General features: G+C 45.5%; 1 long non-coding RNA gene across 1 annotated transcript in view; it reads left to right on the forward strand.

Moving 5' to 3' along the window:
- The window catches only part of LOC112546771 (uncharacterized), a 77590-nt gene extending 72445 nt beyond the window's left edge, over positions 1-5145 (forward strand). The window contains exon 4 of the long non-coding RNA XR_012901600.2: positions 4668-5145. This is a non-coding gene — a long non-coding RNA (uncharacterized LOC112546771). The remainder of the gene's footprint in view (positions 1-4667) is intronic.
- Positions 5146-27011: the final 21866 nt, after the last annotated feature.

Consider the following 27011-nt stretch of genomic DNA (forward strand, 5'->3'; position numbering starts at 1 on the left):
ATGGAAGGGGCTGCTTCTAAGACACCAAACTTTCTAGCCTGAAATTGACACAGACCTTGAAATCTTTGGTTCCAAATAAAATATCTCATCAAGAGGGTTTTTAATTCCTCAAAACAAACTTCTCCAGCTGATGTCTTGCACAGTGTGTGACTCTGTACATCTTCAAGGATTTTGGGGGGTATTTCAGTGAAACAGAACTCTGGTATTCAATAGAAGCTAAGTTTATTCCATTATATTTCCTTTTTGTGGCCAGTCTAAAATGCTCCTTTGAAGTAGAAAAGGTAATTCTCCACTTCACCCAACCTCCAAAGCCCTCTAGCTCTCCTGCAAAGGAATGGGATCAGAACTCTTTCATCTTTTCTTAGAGAGACTGTCTTGTGGAAAGAGTCTCTCAGCTTGTGATATACAGCACTCCTGTGGGCTCATGCCCTTTGTTGGCTTGTGACCTGCTATTCTCTGCCTGTTGTTAGATTCCATACCGAAGATCTCTCTATTGTACTGATCTTATTTACATGGGGAGAGGATAAATGCAAGCACTGTCTTAAAAACTTAACTTTAGTAAAATGCAAAACTTTCTGGCATGCACAAGTCAAATAGCCTGCAAGTTACTCCACTCCAAGTTACAAAACTCCCATTACTATTAGCTGTTCTCTTGGTGACTTCCTTCCTCACCTCAGGTAGAGATGCACACAGACTCCTACGGTCACCTGCTTCTCGGAGGAAAACAGGTAATTGAGTGTTCATGGTAGTTTATGTGGCTTTACTCCAGTTGAGCAGGGACTGGCAGTTCCAGGAGTCAGTCTCATCTGGAGCATAGTTCTCCTTGTTAAAATGATAAGTTTAATGTATTGCATATGAAATGAGTACAGAAGCAAAGGGATTTTTTTGTTTGTTTTTTTATTTTTTCATGTTAAGTGTTTTCCAACTGACCCCTGGAGCAATCCCGGTGAACAGGCCTTGATGAGATTATGGGGTGGTATTGGACTGTTAAAGTGTTTTCCAACTGTCCAGAATAAGATTTCACACCCACCAGATCACATTACTGACACGTGCTAGTTATTCAGAGTTCAACAGTTCACTAGGGACCTGATCCTTCAGCCACTAAAATTAGCTATTTTGCCATTATCATCAATGGGAAACAGAGGAGTCCTAATACTTGTTTTTGCAAATCAAAGTCTGCATTCTGCTGTCAAAAGGGAGTAATGCAAACCCTGTTAATATTATGGGAGCTGAGCCTATATGCCCACACAAGTACCAGACCCGAAGGACTGGAGATTAGGCTAATAGTTGGTTTCAGATTCAGACCCCTTGTTGGTGGGTAAATATTTTGAGATCTTAGGATTCAGATTCGAGAAGAAAAAATATAGAAATGATTGAGCTAAAATATAAACCATGAAGGGAAGGGAAGGGAAGGGAAGGGAAGTGAAAGCTGCAGCAGCAGTGACGGAAGAGCAGACAGGTGGGAGAAGAGGACTAATTTATTTCTAATTATGGATGTCTGCATCCTACACTGGGTAGTGGTGGGAGTAATGACGGATGCACACGGCTCTCTTAGAGCAGGTCACAGCAGCTGTATCAGGATATGAGACTAGCTAAAAGATAGGAGTCTGTACATTGTCACACATGAATATAGCATAGAGACTGAGAGCCCCACACCCAATAATGTTGTTGTGTGTGTACTGTGTGTGAGTCTAAACTTATTAAAAGAGCTAAAATGAGCTAGCAAGGCTGATTGTCTTTCTGGACCAAAAAGTATCTGAAAGCTGCAGTAATACACAGTGTGGCCAACAGTTTTAGCAACGCAGCCAGGTACAATAATTTACGAATATTGTATGAGTAGACAGCTTCAGTTGGGTCCCCTATATGCAACTTCAAAGACCCATCCAGCCATGTATCCTTCCTAATCCATGCCACCTTCTCATTTACTGCACCCCACTCATTTCCTCGTGACCCCTTCCACCAGTCTGTTTCTCTGGCCCTTTGGCATAAGCTGCCACGTCTGTCCCTCAATCCCCACTCCTGGCTGAGTATCCCCAGGAGGGCTCTGATCAGCTGTGCCGGGGGCTGTGGATTTAGGAAGGGAAACAGGCCTTCTTCCAGCAAGCTGCATGTCATTTTCACACTCCGCCCCAACTGCAACTGCACTGTGTAGTGGTAGCTGAGGGTAATGCAACCTTCTTTTTTTTCATATGGTGCCTCTCCTTTCCTTTCTTTGGTAATGTCTCTCAGTTCTTGCTGCCTGGCAGTTTTGGCCATATGCATTCCTGAAGCACTGGAAGTAGCGCACTCCGGGCCCTAATGCTTCATTTTTTTCCACCTCGAGCCAGTCAGTAGTGGGGATACAAATGCAAGAGAGCTTTTTGGTTACTTGTAATACTTTCCTAAGTCATACCCAAGAACCTCTGCCATTGACTATTGCCCTGTATGCTGACAGGTGGCATAACATTCCTTTTATTGGTTGAGGTTTTTTGGGGGGTGTTCTTTTGAATAAGATCTCCACAGACCAAAATAAAATAATACCCATTGACCTTAGCTAAGATAGCTCTTGACAGGTGTGAAAGGTTCAGGGTGCGATCACCCCCTCTCAGCCCGAGGGGGGGGGGTCTGCAGACCCTTTCGTCCTCTGCCTGCCCCTTGTTGTACCCCGGGTCCCTGCTATGGGGCCCGGGCCCTTGGGTGCGATTACCCCCTCCCAGCTGGAAGGGGGGCCAGTGAACCCTGAGATAGTCACCCGTCCCTACGGGATGGGGCCAAAGCCCTCCCCCCCCGTCTAAGTCCTCCCTGGCACGGGGTCCCAATTTGCGTTTTCCCTTTAGTTATGGTTGTTAGGAGCCGGATGCCCCTCTAGGAGAGGGAGGGGGACCCGGTCCCACCCTCTCTCCAGGTCCCAGCCCGGGGCCCTAACCGTCGGGGCTTGCTCGCGCCCCGACGCGGTAGACGGGGGTCACTCCGCCCGTAACCCGTCTACCCACGGCCGCCAAAAGTGCCTTGCCCCGGGCTCCTTCCTCCCTTCTCGCGTCTCCTGGGGCCGCAGCCCCAATCCCCAGGACCTACCCTGATTCAGTGGTTCGGGTCCTGGGTCATCCGGACGAGGTCTCCGGGGAAAGCTCCCTGGACAGGGTCCGTTCCCGGCTCGGCCGCTCCCTCCTGCTCCGGCGCGGTGGGGTTCGGCCCCCGTCGGAGGGGGGGCTGACTGACCGCCAGCGGTGGTGACGGTCCCAGTGGTCCCGGGACTGAGGCCAGGCCGACTCCCGGCCTTGGAGGCGTTTGGAGTCCGTCATGGGTAGCTCCTCCGCCGCGGCGAGGAGGCTGCCCCCTCCCTCGCTGGCGGCGGGCCCTTTTGAACTGGCCCGCCGTGCCGGACGCTACCCGGGGGCCCTCCCCTTCCAGCGGCGTGCCGACGTTCTCCCCCGCCGTACGTCCGCCTTGCACTGCCCTGCCCCCGAACGGCGGGGCCTTGGGGAAGGGGTTAATGTTCCCTTGCTGGTGCAGGCGCGGCGGCAGCGGGCGGTCCCGCCGGTTCCTCCGGCTTATGCCGGGGTAAGGCTGGGGGCCTTGGGGTTGGCCGCCGGCTGTCTGCGGGTGGTGGCTCCGGCCGTCCTCTCCCCGGGCTAGTGACAGCCCGTCACAACAGGTTACAGACTCAGAGCCCTAAGACTAATAATGTTACAGTGGTCTGTGTGTGTATGTGTATTATTATTATTTGTATTACTTCACTGCCTAAAGGCCCAAAATAATCTAGTAATATTCAAGATATGGATCTGGAACTGAGTTTTTTGCCTGGCCCAAAACTCTATGAGCTGAGCCATAACTCAGGTGTGGAACGCCACAGATCTTGTTGGTGTTCAAGGTCCACATTTGAATTTGGTGCAGCAGGCATACTTCAGTATGCTACTACAAGAAGAGAGGGTGCTGTGCCTATAGACTCCTACTGTAGGAGGGTAAGGAAGGCAGAGGGTGCCTAGGTGATGCCTCAGTATCCTGCTTCTCCCTCCTCCCTGCCATCCTATGGAAGCCCTTCATTGACTGCTCTACAGCGTTCAAGATCTGTGAGTGCTTGGGTAAGAGAGGAATCACTTGTTAACACTGAAGATTTGGCAAGTGGCTAGCAAGCAGTGAGCATCTAGAAAATGCCTAAATGTGGGAGCGTTTTCTATCCAAACAATGTCGTGAGATTCAAAAGTTTGCAGGAGCCAAATTCCCATTTTTTTCTGGGGGAGGGAAAGTGAAGGCAAATCTCATTCACACCTCTCCTGATGGAAGAATTATAAGAAAATTCTGTGAGTTAAAGCTTTTTTTGCATTTCCACTCCCTCTGCATATGGGAATAATCTATGAAGAAGAATGGGGCTCCAAAGGGAGAAATTCAAAATTAAACTGAGCAGCCAAAAATTATAGCAGCTGTGTTGGTTTTCCAAAAAATGTAGTACCCCTAATAATGCCTGCAGGAACCACAGCGGTAAGAAGCACGCACACACAAACTCAGCTCTGTGCCTAGTAATCTGTTGGTCTGAAATGACTGAGTGTCTTTCTACTCTTTCTACTTCTCTTTTCTGAACCAAAATATAAGGTTTTAGGGCAAACCCCTGGATCCAGTTGAATATGTTTGAGGGAAGATGGAGGAGGAGATTGGCTTTAAATCACCTTTGTTTCTCCTTCATCCTGCAGCTCACGAGGTTCTTAAAGATTGCCGGTCTAAGCTACACGAATAGGAACAGTGCCTGAATCACCATTCAGTTGATTGGAGATCACTGGAGTGCAGCAATTCCCTGCACTGCCAAAGGATCGCTGGGAAAGAGGAAGCAAGGGGAACAAGATTTAAGGGGGGATAGCTCTGTGAGAGAATTATAATTTACTGGCTACTTCGCAAGTGTTAGGTGACTCGCTCTTAGTCAAATGAAGATTGAGCTAAAAAATCCCATTGACTGTCTAGTCAAGGACCACTCTCTGTCATGTACCTGTCTCAATTAACTGGTTAATGTTTGACCCTATTAAGATTTAGATACATGGGCTGGCATGTCCATGCTTGTTGTCTTGCCTGCTCATGATTTTTTTAAGACTCTAATAACAAATAAAAAAAGAACATCTTTTTTATAAAAAACAAAATAGTGTCTTTTAGGTTTTTTCATTGGTTAAATATTTTTCTTTGGGCACGAATTCACCAAACTTCCTTCGGTCTACTTGGGATCCTGATTAATATATGATTCAAGTCACAGACCTTTCCTGGAAATTTTAACATCATAATTTTGCTCGCTGATGCACTTTGTTCTGGACTAGCTACTTCAGTGGTATTTGTCTAAGTCCATGACACACAGAGGTGATTAAACGTATTGGGGAAAATGTCACCAGAATGGTTGCATTTTTATCTCCTATTTTTAAATGGTTATGATCTTGTGACTACCACTAACCAGAATGTTTGTTCTTCTAAAGATGCGGGGGAAATGATTATTTGGGTAACTTCTTAATTGCCTGATCCTGCCTTACATATATGGGGAAAAATCACATTCTTTAAGTTCACTGGGATTTTCCCCTGAGTATGAAATGCAGGATTTGGCCCACAATTTGTGTGTTACTGGAGAGTTTATATTACTCCTAAAATGAATATGTTTATGATGGACCTTATCCTGAAATCTATACCTAGAAAAGTTCCCATTAACTTGACTGGAAGATTTGACTGGAGAAAGGCAATCCCTCCCCCCCCCCCCCCAACATTATTTGAAACAGTCCCCTTCTAGCTCTAACTTCCTAGAAAGAACTCTGCTGGTAAGGGTCAGAATTTATTAAAACACAGTAGCAATAGGCCAATCCAGGTAGTTATTCCAAGCCTTCATTGTTCTGAAAAAGTCTTTTATGGTCACTATCATTTTTTTTAGAAAATTAGAAATAACAATATGTAGAAATAAATGTTAAACAACATAATATCATTTTCTCACCCCAATGTGACAAGTAGTAATAAATATTATTTATCATTAGCAAAATAAATACAAGAAGAGAAAATCTCTGCCCCCAAAAGTTGATGGATTCAGACATAGTTTTACCTGCTGGCTGCTTCCACCTTCAGAAGTATGGGGGAACCTCAGATCCCAGAGGTATCCCCTCCCCACCTCATATCTCAGGGTATGTCTACACTGCAGAGTTTTTTTGGAAAAATGGCTGTTTTTCTGAAAAATCTTCAGTTATGTCCACATTGCAATCGTGTTCTTTCTACAAAAAGTCGAAAGAATGGAGGGGTTTTTCCGACAGCGGTAAACCTTTTTCTGTGAGTGTTTGGGTAGAACGCCTTTTCTGAAAGAGCTCTTTTGGGAAAAGGCCTGTATGGACAGGGAAGAGAGTTTTCTTTTGAAAGAAGAGGCCTCCAGGAAATAACACAGGTGCTCTGGTGGCCACTCCATCCAAACTAATCATAACTCTATAGTTCCTGTCTTCTGGCACCTCTTAAAGCTGCAGGCACCCTGGACAAGCACCTGACTGCGCAGCTCTCCCTGCTACCCACACTGTGAGCAATGGCCGAGCCATAAGTCCCCCGAGGCCCTCCCTGACCCTCGCAGGGAGCAAGACCAGGGCTCCCAGGACCCACCTGGGGGTACCAAGCAGGAGCACCCTCCTGGTCTTGAGCAGAGATTCTGTCCCTCCTTAAGCTGTGGGGGGAGGAGGAGACCTATAGGATCTCCGCTCCAGACGCCGCAACGCCAACATATACGGCTACATGGCCGAAGCCCTGTAGGAGTGGGCACACCCACCCCAGACCTTAGAACAGGTCCAGAGTAAAGTCAAGGAGCTCTGGCAGGGCCATGCGAGGGCCAGAGAGCGCAGCTTGTGGTCCGGGGCAGGACCGGACTCCTGCCCCTACTATCAGGAGCTGCACCAGATCTTGGGAAGTGGGGAAGCCCTTTCCCCACTCGTGGTGGTCAACTTGGGTCCAGTTATCCCTCCCGCAAGGCTGGGGGAGGGGCTTTTAGAAAGTGGGCGGGCTTTGCCTGCCCACTCTCCCGTGTTTCAAATAGGCTTGACACACCTGTCATCTCCTGACTGGGGTTCATGGAGAAGGAGGAGGATGAGGGACAGCAGGAGGAGGAGGACGACATGGCAACAACAGTGACGCTGTCCCTGGAGCCGGTACCCGTAAGCCTGGATGTGTCTCAGGCATCGTCTGACACCGGGGAGGGATCTTCAGGTGATTGCTCTCAGTCTGTGTCTCACACAGGGAAGGGAAGGCCGGTGCAGAGGGGATGGGGTGCGATCGTCGCTCAGCCCGTTCAGACTGGAAATCATTCTGAAGTCCATGCACGTGGAACCATGTGCAGCATCACTGTGCACCACTTGGCCTCAGGAGGCAGCCCCTGAGCACTCCTGGGATCTTGCTCCCAGGCTCAGGGGAGGCCACACATGTCTAGTCCTGGGGGGATGCCACATGTCTGGGCTGGGGGAGGCCACACACACGTCTGGCCTTGGGGGGATGCCCTCACACCACCCGCCATGGATGGAAACAGGCTAGCCACAAGGGCACAGGCACGACCCCATACACACTGAGGAGTGCCGCACACAGCACATGGGCATGCCTGCTTGCGTGAGACACCACCCGCTCCCGTGGACAGCACTGCCAGGTGCAGGGGTGTATGCGAAACCCAGAGAGGGCCAGGCTGCTCCCAGCTTCTCTCTCACCCATGGCCAGACACTTCCCTTGCCTGCTTGTCCATGAGTGGGGGAAAGTGGGCAGCATGGTCCCTGGACACCTCGGGCCCCTTTGAGGCAGGGCCTGCTGTGCAGCGCACACATGGCCTGGCTCCTGGGACATCCCCATCCTCTGGCCTGAGGACTGTTGGTCACTGCTAACACAGGAGGGCACGGCCTAGGGACAGTGTCTGCATGGATGACTGACCGCCTTCCCTCTTTTTATTGTCCACAGACGGAGCAGCCAGGACTGAGGGGCGAGCCATGCCACCCGAACTAGCCGCCTGACCCTAGGGGACCCAAAAGTGCTCCAGGGTCATGAGACAGCATGTGGGCGTCCTGCATGACATAGAGCAGACTTTGGCACAGAAGGTCCAGGAGGACACAGCGTGGCAGACCCGCATGTGGGACCAGCTTGTGTGGCAGGACGACAACGTGTGTCATCAGTGGCACACCCAGCTGCTGTCTCTGCTCCTGCCTACTACCCTCCTCCCCCCCCCCACTATGCTCATTCCCCCTCCTCCTGCCTCCCAAGTGATGCCTCTGCTCCCTCCCCGTGCTATGCCCATGCCCCCTCCCCCAGTCCCCCCTGACATTCCTGCCTCTGCTCCAGCCCCCCCCTCCTGTCCACCCTGCTGTGGTCCCAGGACCCACCCAACCCTAAGGTCGCTGAGGTCCCTGCACCCGAGGTGGCACTTCCAGCAGCCCCCCACACCTCTCCCAGGCCTGAGCCTCCTTCCCCTCCAGGTTCTGAGTGCCCCCCCCCCAGCTTTCTTTATTGAAAGATAAATACAAAGTTTGTTCTGTTGACATCAAAACAGGTGTGTTTATTCAGAGTTCAGGGAAGGGGGGAAGGGAGGGGTTGTGGTGGGAAAGAGATAGTGGAGGAAGGCACAGGCCCCTAGCAGGGAGGCCCTGGGGAGAATTACTGGGGTCCCTGTGAGAAACGCTCCCTCAGCGCCTTCCAGATGTGCACCCCCAACTGATGGGCCTGGCAGATAGCAACTGTTCACCACTGCTCAAAGGGTCCAGTGGCCAGCCTCTGCCCTCCACCCCAGGAGAAAGGCCTCCCCCTTCCTTTCCACAATGTTATGGAGGACACAATATGCTGAGACGACCTCGGGGATGTTGTGCTCCCCCACGTTGAGGCAGGTCAGGAGGTGCCTCAACTGTGCCTTGAGGTGGCTGAAGGCGCACTCCACCTGCATCCTCACCCGGCTAAGGTGAGAATTAAATTGGTCCCTGCTGTGGTCCAGGTGGCCGGTATACGGCTTCCTAAGCCACGGCATGAGGGGGTAGGCTACATCCCCCACAAAGCACAGAGGCATCTGCATGTCCCCAACTGCAAAGTGATGCCAGGGGAAGAATGTGCCCACCTCCAGCTTCCCATAGAGACTGGAGTTTTGAAATATGCAGGCATCATGTGCCCTGCCCGACCACCTGACAAAAATGTCCATGAACTGTCCATAGTGGTTAACCAGGGCCTGCAGCACCATTGAGAAGTAGCCTTTCCTGTTAATATACTGGGCCGCTTGACGAGTTGGTGCGCAGATTGGAATATGGGTTCCATCAACCGCAGTTTGGGATCCTCAGGGAGGCAAATCCTGTGACAGTCGGGTCCCAGTCTCTCAGGCGGATGACCCTGTGCAGCAGGATGGAGTTGATGGCCCTCTCAGCCTGCAGAAGGAGACAAACAAACACACAAAACAGAGAATGAGAGGGAGTGCCTGAGCCCTTGGGAGGTGCCTGGCCCCCTCCCGCCGCAACACCCAGAAGCCACCCCCTATGAGACCGCCCCCCCCTCCCAGCAGGAGGGCTGTGTGAAGATAGGACAGCACAACCACCCGCGGATAGGGCTTTCCTTCCTCCCCTCCCCATGCAGGAACTGCAGCCTGAGAGTGCCTTACCTCCATGAGGAGGACCCCAATGGTGGACTTCCCTATGCTGAATTGGTTGCCCACTGACCGGGAACTGTCTGGGGTGACGAGCTTCCAGACGGCAATTGCGACCCACTTCTCCAGGGGGATGGTGGGCTGCAGGTGGGTGCTGCATCGTCAGAGGGCAGGGGCGAGCCAGGCACACAGCTCCAAAAAGGTAGCCTTCCTCATGTGGAAGTTTTGGAGCTGCTGCTGGTCGTCCCACTGCTCCATGACCAGCCGGTCCCACCAGTTGGAATTGGTGTCCAGCCTCCTGGACTGTCTCTCCACTATGGCATGCGTTTGCAAGGGTCTTACTCCCATACACAGGGAGAGAGTCTCAAGAATGAACTCGGTGTCAAGTTCGTGTGGGGCCATGAAGGCAGCCTGCACAAAGTGCTGCAGAAACTGCAGCATGGCTGTGTGGGGCCATCGCGTGCCCAGGAGCAGCTCCAGCTCCATGGCAAAAAGAAAAATGCTGCGGTGTCCAAAAAAGCTGGGCAACCAGAGCACGACTGTCCGTCGGAGAGGTAGGCAAGCACACAGCAGAAGCAGAGAAACGCCTGTCCACATTAAGCGGGTTTCTCAGCGAGGCTTAGGTAACAACACTCAGAAGCATCTGCTGACCTAATGCCTTGCCTGAACTGGTTCCAGGTGGCCTCATATACGAGATAGCATCCAATCAATGTGGATGCTATCTTTCGAAAAAGCAGATCTCTTTTTTGACATGCTTTTGCTGTGCAGATGCTCTCTTTCGAAAGAAGTTTTTCCAGAAGATCTCTTCCGGAAAAGCTTCTTCCGAAAGAAGCCTGCAGTCTAGACCTAGTCTCAGTGATCACTATTAATGCTGTTCCCTGCAAAGAAATGCAAGTGGCGTGTGGAAGAGGGCTTCCTGGGCCCTCTCACCTGCTTGTATACACACATGCACCATCTGTCCCACTGTTAGTTAAAGTGTACTTGATCCAACGCCCATTGAACTCTGTGTGAGTCTTCACATTTAGCTTAATAGGAGACAGACCAGGCATCAATGCATTGGGAACTGGGGAAAACAGATGAACATATGAATACAGTACATATTTTTATTTTAGGCCAGAGAGTAGAAGGTGGTTAAAGGTGAAAGCTCAGCTCAGGCTTTACAAATACAATACAGAAGAATACATTCTCTGCGGTGAATGCAATAGAAACCCTTAAGACAAAACTCAATAAAATATATAGTAAGAAAAACTCAGGGTTGGTTTGTGAGATGACTGAGTAAGCATTAAGAATAGTGTGCTGGAGAGTAAGGCTGACTCAAAGCTGAAGGAGCAAATAGCAGCATGGACAAATGCGATAAATCACTCTGACAGACCCATCAATCTGTAGAAAAGACCACCTACAAGGCTACACACACTAAAGGAAGGATTCTCTGAGTCTGCAGCTTCTTTACTAAGTATTTTAGCTGGATGTACACTGCTCTTCATAGACTGCATAGACTAGTATTTATTTTGAACATGAATAACAATATTTCCCAATTAGAATAAAATAGCCATTTTCTTCCCATGAGATAAGAGAACAATTTTATTTATGCGACTGGCCTGTCATAACTCAACAGCGCAAAGTTATGAGGTCATTTAATTATCGTTTAGATTTTAAATCAGCTCGATAGCCCACTGACAAATTATTAGATGTGTTCTCTCACAACTTGAACATGCAGTGTACTTTTCAAAGAATTGTTGTGACCTATCAGGCAGATAAGAGACTTCCCTGGTGGGGGTAAAACAACATTGTTAAATGATGTACTGCTACAGCTTTCCAGCTGAAAGTTTTAACAGATAGTTTGGTAGGGTCAAAAAAAAATAGGAAGAGCTTATTCTTGTTACCCAGCAGTCGAGTAGATCTAAGGCAGAAAGTAATCTCCTTTGCTCTTTTCCTGTTCTGAAAGAAGCAGTCCACTTTTGGGGGGGGGGTGGGGAGTAATTGATTAAACTGTTTTTCAGGAAAATTCATAACCATGTTAACAAATGGCGGCAGCAAGTTCAAGTTTCTTTAGCTATAACAACATGCCATAGATCGGGGTGGGCAAACTGTGGTCTGAGGGCTGCATCTAGACCATCAGGGTTATTAATCAGCCTTAGGATTACCGGTTCAGTGGTGCAGCTGGGCTAAAGCAGGTTCCCTGCCTGCTGTGGCCCTGTGCTGCTCCTGGGACTGGCTAGCACGTCCCTGAAGGTTGTGGGAGAGAGGCCTCTGCACACTGTCCTCACTGTCAGGTGCCATCCCACAGCTCCCATTGACTGGGAACTGTGGCCAGTGGAAGTTGCAGGGGCAGTGTCTGCAGGCCAGAGCGGTGCATGGAGCTTCCAGACCCCATCCCAGGAATCACTGCTGGACATGCTGGTCGCTTCCAGGAGCAGCACATGGCCAGAGGAGGGAGGGAGCCTGCCTTAGTGCTGCTGCCACACACCAGGATCTGCCTGAGGTAACTGTTTGGAACCCACACCCCAACCCCAGCCCTGAACCCCTCCTGCACTTCCTCCTGCCTCCAACCCCCTGCCCTGAGACTGCTCCTGAACCCCAGTCCCCTGCCCTGATTCCTCTCCTGCACCCCAACCCCTGCTCCAGTCCTATATTCGTGGCTTGACATACAATTTCCCTACCCAGATGTTGCCCTCAGGCCATAGATCATGCATTGCAAGGCAGGACTTTGTCAAAAGAGAACACTTGTGGGTGTTTTCTCTTTTCTAGACTAGCAGACTTCTTATTGTCTTCTTAGAGTTCTGGTGCTACACTAGCCCTGGCAATGTCATCTTCTCTTTTTTAAAGCGAGATACAGAGTACAGCATGCCTCAAAATGAAACCTGATGAGCTTCTAGCTGAGTGATCATCCAGGATCCTCAAAATGTGAATGGGATTCTTTGTGAGTAGGTCATTTCTAGAGAGAGGTTATGTGGCGCCAAAGACTATGCTTTGTGTGGTACTGCTAACTAACGGATATGCAGGTTGGCTAGATAGAGAGGTAGAGCTGAGTGTTTTCAGTATACCCGTGATGTACATTACTCAGCAGCACCATGTTCCAGAGCATTTATATACTCTGGAATAAATATTCCAGAATATTTGTATAATGAATATGCAAACATGCAAATAAAATATTACTGGCCCATCAAAAATGTGTGACTGGGTTTGCCAGTCCATGACATAAAAAAGGTTGGGAACCACTTGCCTGCATTACACGGGCTTCTTCACTCCCACGCCTGCAATTTAGAACAGCCTGTATATTTCTGGTACTGTATTGCTTTCCCAGGGGTATTGGCCACTGCTAAGGCTAACACATTGGATTAGATGAAACAACGGGTGTACTCTAATGAAGTTGTACATACTGGGGCTGGGGAAAGGAATGTACAAATCAAAGAAACAATAGTTGAAGTGACAATTTTGTTAAGTGCTTTTGATTTTGTACAGCAACCCTTAGGATTATTTTTATTTACAGTAATAAAGATTTGAAGGATAAAGTTGTATACTTTCGGGAAAATGGACAAAGAGCATTAGCTACAGCAATAGGGTAAAATTCTATGGCTACATCTAGACTGGCATGATTTTCCGCAAATGCTTTTAACGGAAAAGTTTTTCCGTCAAAAGCATTTGCGGAAAAGAGCGTCTAGATTGGCACGGACACTTTTGCGCAAAAGCACTTTTTGCGGAAAAGCGTCCGTGCCAATCTAGACGCGGGTTTGCGCAAGAAAGCCCCAATCGCCGTTTTCGCCATCGGGGCTTTTTTGCTCAAAACAGTTTTTTGCTGTCTACACTGGCCCTTTTGCACAAATACATTTGCGCAAGAGGGCTTTTTCCCGAACGGGAGCAGCATAGTATTTGCGCAAGAACACTGACAATCTTACATGAGATCGTCAGTGTTCTTGTGCAAATTCAAGCGGCCAGTGTAGACAGCTGGCAAATTTTTTAGCAGCTGCTTTTGCGGGAAAACTTTCCAGTCTAGACGCAGCCTATGTATGCATGGACAGAAAAGTCAGCATCAGCCCTGCCAAAGAGGGCTATTGCCTTGGCATCTGGCAATACAAAAGAGCTGGAGCTCCCAGCCACCATGGCAGTGACTGGAGTCCCAGGCTCTTTAAACCGCTGCTGGAGAACTATATGGCATACTCTGGGCAACCTCTAGGGTTGCTTGGGGAGACAGGGGTGACACACAATGAATTCCAGGTAGCACTGTGGGTTGGCAGGATGGGGGGCAGTGTGCCACACTCCACATAGCACTGAGGCCTAGCTGCCCTTGCGCTGCCCCTTCCACCTTAGGCCTTCTCCCTCCAGGGGCATGGAGTAGGGCCCCCTTGCCTTGCCCAGAGACCTGGTGAAGCTGTTGCCCCTGTTGGTCAGCATGGTGCACTAGAGAAGTTATGGGCTTCAAAACCGTGAATCTGGCTCTGCTCCTCATTTGTTGTGTGACCTTAGGCAAATCACTTAACTTATGTGAACATCGGTTTCCCCATCATTGTACTGCATATAATTACATTTACTTTTCACACTCTTTGAGGTCTATTCCTTCAGGAGGCCCTATGAAATAATTATCTAATGAAAATGTTTTAAACTCAGTCTCCAAACTGATCATGCATCAGTATGAACTATTTGGGGGGTTGTTGGCCTTTCGCACTGGAAGTTGCTGCAATCTGTCCTATTAAAGAGGCAAACATATTTTTTGTGTTTGACAGGTCTTGGAAGCTCTTGTGGGAATTACTATTTTTGTTTCTTATCTGTGTTTTTTTAAGTGGCAACTTCTGTTTGTGTCTTGCTTTGTTTCTATCTCACTTTAGGAAAACAAAATTCTGAACAGAGAAATGAATGAATTATACTTGAGTAAGATTTGATATGCCATCCTCTTGGCTTAAGCAGTATTTGGCATCTTACATCAGAAGCCCATTTTCACATAAAAATTACAATATTCAGAATCTAGGAATAATATTTTTATCATTTACAGGGCTCTAGCTTCTCCTTTATAAATTGTCAATCGACACTAATGACACTTATAAAAATGCTACTGCAGAATTTTGGGCTATTCCTGCAATAAAAAAATAAAATAATAATAGGAGGCTTGCTCCCATTGATTTTAACGGAAGCCATACAGTCAAAACACTGGTCAGTATTATTTTCCTCTGAGAATAGTTTGAGTATTATAGGTGCTTTTGTACTCAAATGAATGTATATAAACAACTTATACTTTCTGCATTTGTAAAGTAGCCTAAAAGTGCTTTGTTTAGAATTAGCAGATCAGAAATGTATAAGAGAATGGATGAGACCATTTTCTGACTGTTTTGAATATCTATCTAATCTTCCAGCTATATAATGTGGTGGTGATGACTATGTAATCATTTGCATTTACCATGCACCGCTGAATGCCTCACTTGTACTTTGCTCATTAATCTATCTCCCATGGGACTACTTTTAACATTCCAAACCACTGAACAGCATCAAACAGATGCCATTTTTTAAAATCAAACTACCTCAAATATATTTTATTCCTTCCCTCATATGAAAATTCTCCCCACATTACACTTACCAAGGCTTAGGACCGGTAAGATTCAGATGTGAAAAAGTGGCATGCAAACCCTGCTGCTAAAAATGGGGACTTCATTCCTCTTGGAAGTTTTCTGAAAGATCTCAAGTTAACAGACCTTAAAATTATAACACTGCGTAAAGAATAGAGGTTTCTTTCTAAAAGAATTATTAGATATTTCTTCTCTCCCTCTGATCTCTGAATAGTCAGTCTCATGGTGACTGAAGCATCTGTGTTTATAGATGGAAGGATACGACAAACTAATATTTTTTTTGCTAAATGTGTTTAACAAACAGGACACATGATGAGTGGGTTAATTGGACCTCATTTTGGATGAGCTGCATTGATGCCCTGTGGTGTCTCCATTCTTGAGCTACTTGGGGTATCACAAACTCATTCTGATAACTTTTTTGTCATGCCACCTTGTGTACATGTTCCCGCTCACTTGCACACATGCATACACGCTCTCTCATTTATATATGTCATGGAGCTTGCAGCTAAAAGTGTTTATTGATTATGTTTACCTTTGTGCCCCAGTTATATGTTTCTTTCCTTAATCTCTAATTTTACTGGTTTTCTGTTTCTTACATCTGTTGGCAAGAAGAGTTACTGAGGGTATGTCTACACTGCAGTGCTATTTCAGGATACTTCCAGTATCCCAAAATAGCTATTCCACATCTTGACGGTGCTCCCGTTATTTCAAAATATTTCTCGAAATAATGGGCGCACTATTCCAAAGTCCCTGTAAACCTCATTCCAGAATAGTGGTTTATTTGGAAATTTGGTGCTGTGTAGACAGCATCAAATGACGCAATAAGTTATATCGAAATTGACTCGAAATAAGCTACACAATTTGTGTAGCTCAAATTGCATAGCTTATTTCGAGCTAAGGGTGCAGTGTAGAAGACGCACCCTAATTAGAGAGCATCTGAAAACATCACTGACATTAACACACACCGCTCAGAAGGAAAAGACGGACTGGATGAAAACATACGTTTACACTAAAGTACAATAGTTTGCAGTAACTTAAAGAGTACTACTTTCCCTCTCCCTTTTTTTTTTTAAATGTATCTCAGTGATTTATGATGGGTAAGTGCCAAAAGAATTTCATGCTGAAGAACTTGCAGGGCCCCTAGTGGTTGCCTAATGAAAGCACAAAAGAAAAACTTAAAAAACAACAAATAGTAGTAGCACTTCAAATACTAAAACATGTGGATGGTATCATGAGCTTTCATGGGTACGACACAAGTCATCTGAAGAAGTGGGTCATACCCATGAAAGCTCATGATACCATCCACATGTTTTGTTAGTCTTCAAGGTGCTGCTAGACTATTCATTGTTTTTTAAGATTTTCTAGTTATAGACTAATTCGGCTACCCTTCTACACAAGAGGTTTTGCTCAAGTGTGCACTGAGGAAGTTCTGTAGCTCAGCTCAAAAGTTTTTGTGTTGTAATATGTAAAACCACATCAAACATTGTCTCTGGATTCTACCTTTTTTCATTTTTCCCTAAGTTGTATTATTCAGCTGAACAATATGCTCTAATATGTTATATTTGCTCTACCTTTATGATACACAAAAAAGAGAAGAGGCTTAATAAAATGTGTCCTGGCAATTTTTTAATCATAACTGATCTCTAGAAAGATGCAGAGGATCAGACAGCTCCAAAAGTTGAAATGAGAAGGATTGAAGACAAGAGAAATATAATGAAACATAATGCATAAGGAAAGATTAAATGAATAGCCATACATGAGGCAGATATTTCTGATAAAAAAGAGTAGACATGGCATCTTGTGTGGTTTCATGACTTCTCATGATTAGAGCTGGCTACAAGTAGTAATGTTGGGATCCAGATCCCTTAAGATTAGAGTTGTTTGGGGGCAAAGCAGAGTGGTGGGTGTTGATGCAATATAAGAACTTGTTGATGCAATATAAGAACTGAGTGAAGTTTTTCATCCAAAACTTTTTTGGTGAACAGTGCAGATTCAGAAATATCTAAATATTTCATAAATGTGTGCCAAATTTGCCAAATTATTTCTGTCACAAAGTATCTCCCCAAAATTCCAAAAAATGTGGAACATTTTGTTTCAATATTTTCCAAACAAAGCATTATTGATTTTCCAATAAGAAATTACTTTTTGTTTTGAAATTTCCTTCAATTTTTTATTTTTAAATGTAAAAGTTTAAAAATGCCCAAAATTGAAACATATATTTTCTTTTATTATTTGCTGACAACTTCAAAACATTTTGGTTTCAGGTCAATTCAAAACATTTTTTTTCAGAATTGCCACTGAATCGAAAATCTGTTCAGCCTGGTCTACACTTAGAAAATTGATTGTGGGGGGCTAATTTCAGACTAAGTGATGCATCCACACTACCAAGCCCGTTATTCTGGAATAAGGTACTGTGGGATTCGAACTCTGAAGTCCTGCTTTTCACGAGGAATAAGGCTATTCCTGAACTTGTAAGTCCAAAATAACGTTAGTGTAGATGCTCCAGTGATGCTAATTCGAACTAATTGGCCTCCAGGAGATCTGCTGCAGCTCCCCAGAGTGTTTTCTGGGGCTCTGAGTTAGAGGCAGGTTCCATTAATGTGGGCGTGCTACCTTGGACTACAATCAATTCTTTACAGAACTTCGAATTTGTAAAATCGGGTTCCCAGAAGTTGACTGTAGTACATTTGAAATAATCACCTAGTGTAGACATGGCCTTTTTGTATAGCTATATTTGGGACCATCATTAATGTAGAAGTGTCATCTGACATTGGCTGACAATATGGGCTCCATTCTGCAAGATGCTGAGCAGTCTGGCCCCCAGTCCACAAAGAACATAAGTTTGTGCTTAGTTTTAAGCACATGAGCTGATCTATTGAAGCTAATGGGACAGTTCACATGCTTTGCTGCATCACTGCCAAAGTGCTCGTCTTCTTACAGGATTGAGTCCCAGTGCTCCACATGGTTTATTGACATCATAGTGGGAGAAAGAAAAGGAGTGAGTGAGAAGATTAAGGAAGAAGCATGGAGATGCAGTTGCTATGACATTTTGTGTTTTAAATGCACCTGAGAGAAACATTAATTGATCTCTCTTTGACATATAAACCAGGAATCTGTCTGTACCACTGTAAAGTTGTGGGGTCGATCACCAGCCTGTGTTAATTGTCATGGCTCAATTGAAATGAACGAAATGGAATTACACTAGCTGAAGGTCTGTCCAATGGCTGTTAAACATCCTCTTGGTTTTCTTGTCAGCTTTATCATACACCAAGTATTGACTCTATTTTGCTCTTTACAGGAATCCATATAATGCCAATTTGGAGTGAAAGCTGACAATGAGTTAAAGTGCATTAAACCTTAAAGTTGTCAATAAAAGCCAGACTGTCTAGAAATTGTTGCCCCATCTTAGTGATTTGTTCTCATCCTTTGGTTGGGCTTTTGTGTTCATGATACTCATGCTGCTCACTTTGTTTTAAGGCCCCAGTTGAGCAAAGCACTTAAGTTCTGAATTTGAGACACTGAATACATCATTCTAGTAAACAAAGCATTTAAGAATATGATTAACATCTACTATATATTTTAGAGATTCTGTCTGTCTGTCTGTCTCTGGGTCCATCTGTTTGTTCAAGGTCTCCTCCTTAATGGCAAGAGGTAGGATCACCAAATTTGGTATACAGCTTCCTCTTATCATAACTTAAAGCAAGGTCAGGGTTTGGTTGTGCCAGGAAAATGGAATGTGCCTGGAATGGGATTGTTTCTCATAAAACCATCCAGAAAAGAAGTCTCAGAAGGGTAGCCGTGTTAGCCTGTAACTTTAAAAATAACAAGTAGTTCTTTGTGGCACTTTAGAGACTAACAAAAATATATAGGAGCATGAGCTTTTGTGGGTAAAACCCACTTCATCAGATGAGGTCAGAAAAGCGACACACTCACCAGGCAGGTGAAAGGCGCTGGCTGGGGCATGCCCCTCTCCCCTGTCCAGGACTGCCCCAACCCCAAGCCTCCAAGTGTCCTTTAGAGATTGAGGAGCTGAAGCTCCCTCCCTCTGGTTCATATGGGAACATTGCTGGCTGTTCCCCTTCATCAGGGAGCAAGGAGAAAGCCACAGATTCCTGCATTCCTCACTCTGGCTGGGCAGTGCAGGGGAAAGACAAACCTGGACCTCCCCTAGCTGTGTTCACTGGAGCTATAGTGGCCAGAGAGTGGCGCTTCTCCCCTGGCCCCAAGTTGCTGCAGTGAGAATGGGATGGGATAGGGACACTCCCCAGGGCAGCCTGCATACTGAACCCCTCATCTTCAGCCCTACCCCAGAACAATGATTTCAATGAAGCATGTACATTTGAATTTTATTTTCTGAAAAACAAAAATTGAGTTAAGAACCCGAGTAATGCTGGGTTAATCTTCTAGTTTACTATAACAGGACTATTCACATGCTTAAGTTCTCTTTGCCCTAATTCAGCAAACATTCTTTTTTGCAAAGCACTTAAGCATGTGATTTTAAATATCATTGTCTTCAATGAGACCTACACTCCTGCTTAAATTTCACAATACACTTAAGCACTTTGACAAATAGGGACCCAAACATCCACAACTCTTTTCTACTTTCTACTGAATAACGTAGACCTTAATTCAGGCTTATGGTAATATAAGGTGAAAAATAACTGCTATACACCAGGGTATAAATGGGTGTGAGTCACAAAGTTTGGATCTAGCATGAGCTAGCTTTCACGTGAGTGTACTCTGCAGGTGGAAACTCAGGCTTTGTCTAGACTGCAAGCTTCTTTCGGAAGAAGCTTTTCTGGAAGAGATCATCCAAAAAAACTTTGTCTGAAAGAGAGCGTCTGCACTGCCAAAGCGATCTGCTTTTTCAAAAAATAGTGTACACACTGAATGGATGCTATCTCGCATGTAAGCTGTGATTACTATGGGTGGAGTGGCCACCAGGGCACCTGTGCTTTTTCCTCTTTCCTCTTCCTGTGAAATAACTCCCTTTTCCCCATCCACACACACCTTTTTCCAAAAGAGCTCTCTTGGAAAAAGGCTTCTTCCTCGTAGAACGAGGTTTACCAATGTCAGAAAAACCCCTCAGTTATTTTGATATTTTTTCGAAAGAACGCAATTGCAGTGTGGACGTAATTGAAGTTTTATTGGAAAAATGGTTGTTTTTCAAAAAAAAAAAAAAACTCTGTAGCATTAGACATACCCCTAGAGCCTCTTTTATAAAGTCTGCAAACCATCTCTTTCTCATCCAAATTCCCACTTATCAGAAAGCTTCATTCATCCTCTTGGTATAAACAGAATTTTATTATCAAAGCATCTGAAGTTGAGGGAAACACGTTTTTCATTTTTTTAATTCAGCGATAGTATTTATATGAATAAAAGTGAAAATTACTTTCCCGATCTGCTTTTGAAACTTCCAAAATAATCTTAAGTTACAGCCAAAGTTACTGTAGCTAAGTTTTCCCAGGAGAGTATCAGTACATGGTACTGCTGTGTGAAAAATTCTTGCTGCCAGCTAAACTGGTCAGAAATTATATTTTGGTGGTTTTGTAAGACAATAAAATATTTTGTGGCCTTGTCTCTAATCCTGGCTTGTTTCTAAAGAAAAAAGACAGTTTTTGTAGCTACAAAAATGAGGAAATAGTTTTGTAAAACAAAATTATGTTCTAGCCCAACATTAAGAACATTTACAATTTTGCCAATGGCAAAACAATACTGGGTTCAGCAGCTATAGAAACCTTGCTGTGTTTGCAGTGAAAGGCTATGTTTTTTGGAAGAGGTGTTTTCTACTTGATCAACTTTGTGAAAACTAGGGCATGTTTACACAGCAGGGCAAAAGTTGAATTAAGCTACGCAACATCAGCTATGTCAGTTGTGTAGCTGAAGTTGAAATAGCTTAAATCAGCTTTTGGTGTTGTCTACACAGCAGGAAGTTGAAAGAAGAACACTCTTCCTTCAACTTCCCTTACTCCTTGTGAAATGAGGATTACAAGAGTCGGAGTAAGAAGTCCTCCATCTCAACATTATTTCAAAATAACGGCTTGCTATATAGATGTGCATTTTGTTTTTTCAGAATAACATCAGTTATTCTGAAATAATGCTTCTGAGTAGACATAGCCTTAGTCTGGTATTTTTGCACAGGCACATTTACCATTTACATTTTTGCACAGACACATGTATCCAAATGCGTAATCCTGCAATGATGCTAAATACCCTCAAATATGAATAACTTTAGTGGGAGATGAAAGCATTAAGAACTAGAGCTTTGTGGATAACTGAATGTTCAGTTTCGGGAGAAACCAGAAAATTAGAAACAAATTGTTTTAGGTCAACCCAAAACAGTTTTTTATCCTTTTGGCAACCAAAAAGTTTTAAAAATCTATTTTAGTTCTTCATCTGATAATGAAATATTTTGTGTTTGTTTTCTGGGGGCTTTCGAACCCTTTTATTTTATGAAAGTATAGTAAAACTTGAAATGAAAAAGAGGTTTTTAGTTGAAAAATCAAAACATTTCATTTCACAGATGTTGAAATGAAATACTGTAAATGTTTTAGAATTTTTATTTTGACTGAAACTATTTACTTAATTCACTAATTTTTGGGGGTCAACGTGAATCTCCATTTTTTGCACAAAAAATTGCCTGGTTCTGCTTACAATTTCATCACCATGTCTCCTCACTACTTCATAATTCTTCAGTTTTATAAAGGAAACAACAAAGCTTTTTGTCTGATTCTGCATTATTTACTTCCCTGAGTAAACTCTTTGAACTATCACATAACCAAGTAAAAGTTGTAGTAACAAGCCTTTTATTTATGAGATGGTGCAAGTTATAGATGTTCTGACAAAAAAATAGAAACTGGGGGAGGTAATCAGCAGTATCTGCTCCTCAGTTTTTGTAATGGAGTGTCTTCTTACAAACAGACAGTCTTTTACGGTTGGATATGCATAATGTGGAAAATATTAAGTAGATCAATACAATAAAATAGAGAAGAAATTTGCAGTGGGACTGCTGTCAAATAGTTTTTGATGACATAGTTATTAGTAGTACACATTGTTTTGATGGGAAAGATACATACGTGGCATTTTTTTAGATTGCAATGTTACCCTCTAACTTTGGAAAAATAGCTTATGCCACATTTTGTGAATTTGGGCTCATGCATGAGTGCCTATTTAGTTGGACTGCTAGACGGGAAAACAAAATGTTGAATAAATGCTAGTGTTTTTCATGTAAAGCATGTCCTGAACATACTCACATTGCCTCTTATATGGGCAAATATGTAAGAAGCCTTATGACTATTGTTTAGCAACACTTTTTGTTAGTCTCAATGGATCACCTTTACCAGGTACTCATTCACAGAGAGAGAAATTCACCTCTATGTAGATCTTCTTAGGGTTGTTACCTATTATGGTGTCTGTAAGAGGGGCTGTGATTGAGGCAAAGCCAGGAATAAACTGCAGGTAATATCCTGCCAGACAAAAAAAGGTGCCTGACTTGCCTCTTCATCTGGAAGACAAGATGTCTCAACAAAATGTAGCATACATAGTGTCTGAGATACCACAAGGCCTTCTATTAAGGGAGGAATTTCAACCTGAGAGAATTTGGGATATTATAGGGGGTTGGTGGGCTCCCTGCCATGGGCGCGCACACACATACACCTGCTCGGGTGCCACTGTCTGTCATTTACCTCCTCTTCTCCCCCAGGCAGTAGCCTTTGGGGAATCTCTCTGTGGATTACCATCCATGGGCCAGTGGTTGGCTCCTGTTCTTCCCTTCCCTTTGCAAGTGAGGAAGGTCTGACTGGAATAGAGGGTTGCCTCACAGGTGTCCTCTAAAGAGGCAGCTCCAAGAACTCAACTCAGAGTCCCTTTCCCTTTTGAAGGGTTCATCTTCTACAATCTCTTCTTTGGTGATATTGCTCTACCATCTGCCAGGGCGGCTTTGAGAGAGGTGCATCTCACAGCTGGCTCCTCTTCAGATGGATTCTCTCTGTTGCCAGCAGTTCCTGGGCAGAGCATCATTTCTTCTTTCACTGTCCTGTCCTGTGGTAAGTTTCCCCCTTTGAAGCACTTTTCTCTTCAGGCTGAACAAGCTGTGCAGGTGTCTCTCATCAGTATGAAACAGGCCCAGAGGAACTCATTAGCTTTCTTAACACCAAGGTGAGAGAATGTCCCTTCACATTCTTCACCCTTCAAGATGAGAAGACCATTTGGGATTGGGGATGGGTCCTTTCCCACATGCCGTTGTACTGAGACACTATAAGGTTGTAGTGCAAGGTACCATCTCACAGTATGAGGGTTCATATTCCTCTAGAATGTAATGGGGTGTGCTCAGTGATCAGGGAAAAGTGGCTACCCAATAGGCACCCAAACCTGAGGACATCTACCACCCACTTCTATTCAATAAAGGAGTACAATTTTTCTCTAGGGAATAGCTTTCTACTTAGGTAAAGGAGTGGGTGTTCTTCCCCTTTGAAGTCTTGTGAAAGGATGGTGCCTAACTCGATGTCCAAGGCATCTGTATATAGTACGAATTCCTGAGAGAAATTGGGATGAGAGCCTGGTACAGTTGTGTTTTCAGTTCTTTGACTGCTTCCTTGCACTTCCCATCCCAATAGAGCTTCTTAGGGTTACCACCTATTATGGTGTCCGTAAGATTGAGGCAAAACTAGGAATAAACTGCAGGTAATATCCTGCCAGACAAAAAAGGTGTCTGACTTGCCTCTTCATCTGGAAGACAGGATATTACATGATGACCTGTATCTTACTGACCAACAGCTGCACTAGGTCACTTCATACACAGTACCCCAAATAGGCTACCTGCTTATATATACATTTTGCTTGCTTTCTTCTGAAGAAGTTTTAACACCTCCCTTATATGCTGTAAGTCGAGGGTTCTCAATCTTATTCTTTCTGAGGACCCCCAACATGCTATAAAAACTCACAGCACACCTGTATCAAAATAACTGTTTTTTCTGCAGGGTTACCATTAGGGGTTAGCAAGGACAACAGCTGCCCAGGGCCTCATACCTCAGGGAGCACTACAAAGCTATATTGCTAAACCTTCAGTCCCTGGGGGTGAGACTCAGAGGTTCCAGCTGCAGTCCTATACAGTGGGGCTTTAGCTTTCTACTCTGGGCCCTGGCAAGTCTGATTCCAGCCATATGTGGCCAGCCCCCTGAAACTTGCTTGCGACTCCCCGAGGGACTTCGGGCCCCTGCTTGAGAACCACTGCTGCAAGTGATCTTTCCAGGTGGAACTAGAGACGATGATGTCGTCAATGTAGCACATTGAGGGTGAGGGTTGAGAATCTTATTCATAAGCTGTTGGAAGCCAAAAGGCAGAGTCTTAAATTGGAAATATCCAAAGAGGGAGTGGGGTGGAGAAAGCCATTTTCTTTTGTGAGATAGAGGATAAGAAGTCTGCCAGTAACCCTTTGTCAGGTCAATAGTGCTTAGGTGCTTCCCTGATCCCAGCCATTTAAATAACTTGTCTATCCTGGGCCTTCCTCAAGTATGGTATACACTCCTATATTTCTGAGTTGCTTTCTTAACTGCACAATATATTGGGTTGTGCTTAAGGCTCCTGCATCATATTCTTCTCACTACAGATCAGACCGCAGTTGTCAAGCACACAGCAACTCAAATTGCAATAATTCTGCAGAGGTTTTGGAGACCTTCCTTATGGCAAATTGGAAGTAACCTGTCCCACTGCTTAGGTTGGTTGCTAATCAAACATTTCAACGTCTCCTTCAGGGTTTTATTAAACCGTTCTACTAGACAGTTGGTCTGCGGATAGCACACCAACGTCTTCAGGGACTTGGCCTTCAGAAGGGAACATAATTCCTGCATCAATTGAGAAGTGAAGTTAATTCCTTGATCCATTAATATTTACCAGGGAAATTTTCTGAATGGTAAGAGCTTCAAGAGCTCTGGAGCTATAACTGTCACTTGTGGGGAGTGGAGAATGGTCTCCAGATACTTGATTATGTAGTCTATGATCACTAGTATGTACTGATGGCCTGTGCAGTTTTTCTAAGGGTCCAACCATATTCACACGTATTCTTTCAAAGGAGGTCTCAGTCAAAGACAGAGGGACCAAGGGTGCCTGGTGGATCTATTGCTGCTAGTTAGTTGACGATCTGGGCAGGAGGAACAATATTATCTCACTTCATGATATTTGTCTGGCTAATATCTGAGCCACGGACTTTTCTCTCCCCAGGTGTCCCGTGCAAGGGACATCATGCATGAGCGGCAACATGGCTCAGCACAGTACAAGCATTTCTTCCTGAATGCAAAGTGTGGGTATGAACTGCTTCTCTGAGGGTATGTCTACACTACAGCACTAATTCGAACTAACTTAATCTAGACCCAAAAACTAATTCGAATTAGTGTTTTGCTAATTCGAACTAGCGCGTCCACACTGATTGGACCCTGGGTCGCATTTAAGGGCAGCTGAAACCGGTTCCAGCAGGGCATCAGGTCAGTAGTTGCTTTGTGTGGCTGCTGTCTGAGGCTATCTGAGGCTCGTGCTTAAAGGGATCCCCCTGGTCAGCCGGTTCTCAGCTTTTCCGCTTGCTTGCCTACCTCGCCGAGGGACAGCAAAGCGTTTTCCTCTCCGCCTGCCTGTGTTGGTGGTTCCCATTGGGGACGCCACCGCAGTTGGCACCATGGAGCCAGAGCTCGCCCTGGGCATGCTGTTCCAGTTTTTGCACTTGCTGCTGCAAGCCTGCCAGGAATGGCTGGAGGCTGCCTTGCACCATCTGGTGCACATCAGTCCCCTGCCTCTCCCCCTGGCCTCCCTGGGGGTCACGGAAGAGCGGCAGCAGCGCCCGGACACCAATGCCGCATCTGGCGTCTGGACACCAGCAGTGACTGGTGAAACCACATCATCCTAGAGCGCTGGAGACCAACAGTGGACCCAGAACTTCAGGATGAAGAAGGACACCTTCCTGGAGCTCTGCGAGCGGCTCGCCCCTGCTCTGCGATGACGGGACACTCGCATGAGGCCCACCATCCCCCTCCAGAAGCATGTGGCCATCGCCCTGTGGAAGCTCTCCACACCGGACAGCTACCGATCCATCAGGAACCAGTTCGGCATGGGGAAATCCACCGTCGGAGCAGTGCTCATGCAGGTACGGCACCCACCGACCACTAGGCTGGGGGGGAGGGAGGCTGCAAAGAGGGGATGGGCCGCCCCAGGGAAAACGGGGCGGGGGAGGAGGCAAAAGTGCCCCACACGGGAGGGTTCGGTCTGTCTCAGCCGTACTACATGCCACCCACAGGGGTTGCTTCCAGGAGTGGGGCGCGGGGCAGTGCCAGGGAACGAACACTCCCAGCCACCCGGGCACCCCAGTGATTCGCGGTTTGCTGTCTCTCTCTGCAGGTGGTCAAGGCCCTATGCTAATATGCACCAGTTAATTTTCTTTTGTTTGTGGTAAAAGCCTGACTCCCAGATACAAGCTGTGGTCACTTACACAATTCATTTATTGTCCAAGCCATGCAGATGTTTGAATGTTTGGCCAGTTTTGCTACCCAAAAGAACCAATGATTTATTACAAGACATTTACATTCACTAGTTTTAGGTTCAGTTTTTCCACAGATCTGATTCAGAATAAACAATCAATGCTTGTCTCTTCTGTCCAGTTGATTTGACATGGATACTTTATTCAAACACATTATTAGATTAGCTCTTTATTTCTTTATAAGAATGATGGGGTGAACTGGCCCCACAATGATGAGGTAAGAGTTAAGGAGCTCCTCTGGATGCAGGAAGCCATATCCTTCCTCTTTGTTAGACATGTTCCCTCTGGAGGAAGCATTCAAAATGAAGAGGTTGAGCTCAGTTGTGGTTGACAAAGGAGGAGAGCAGTTATGTGCATCAACCTCCTGAGGAGA

Source organism: Pelodiscus sinensis, chromosome 2 (assembly GCF_052426305.1).
Source record: "Pelodiscus sinensis isolate ZL-2025 chromosome 2, ASM5242630v1, whole genome shotgun sequence".
Lineage (NCBI taxonomy): Eukaryota > Metazoa > Chordata > Testudines > Trionychidae > Pelodiscus > Pelodiscus sinensis.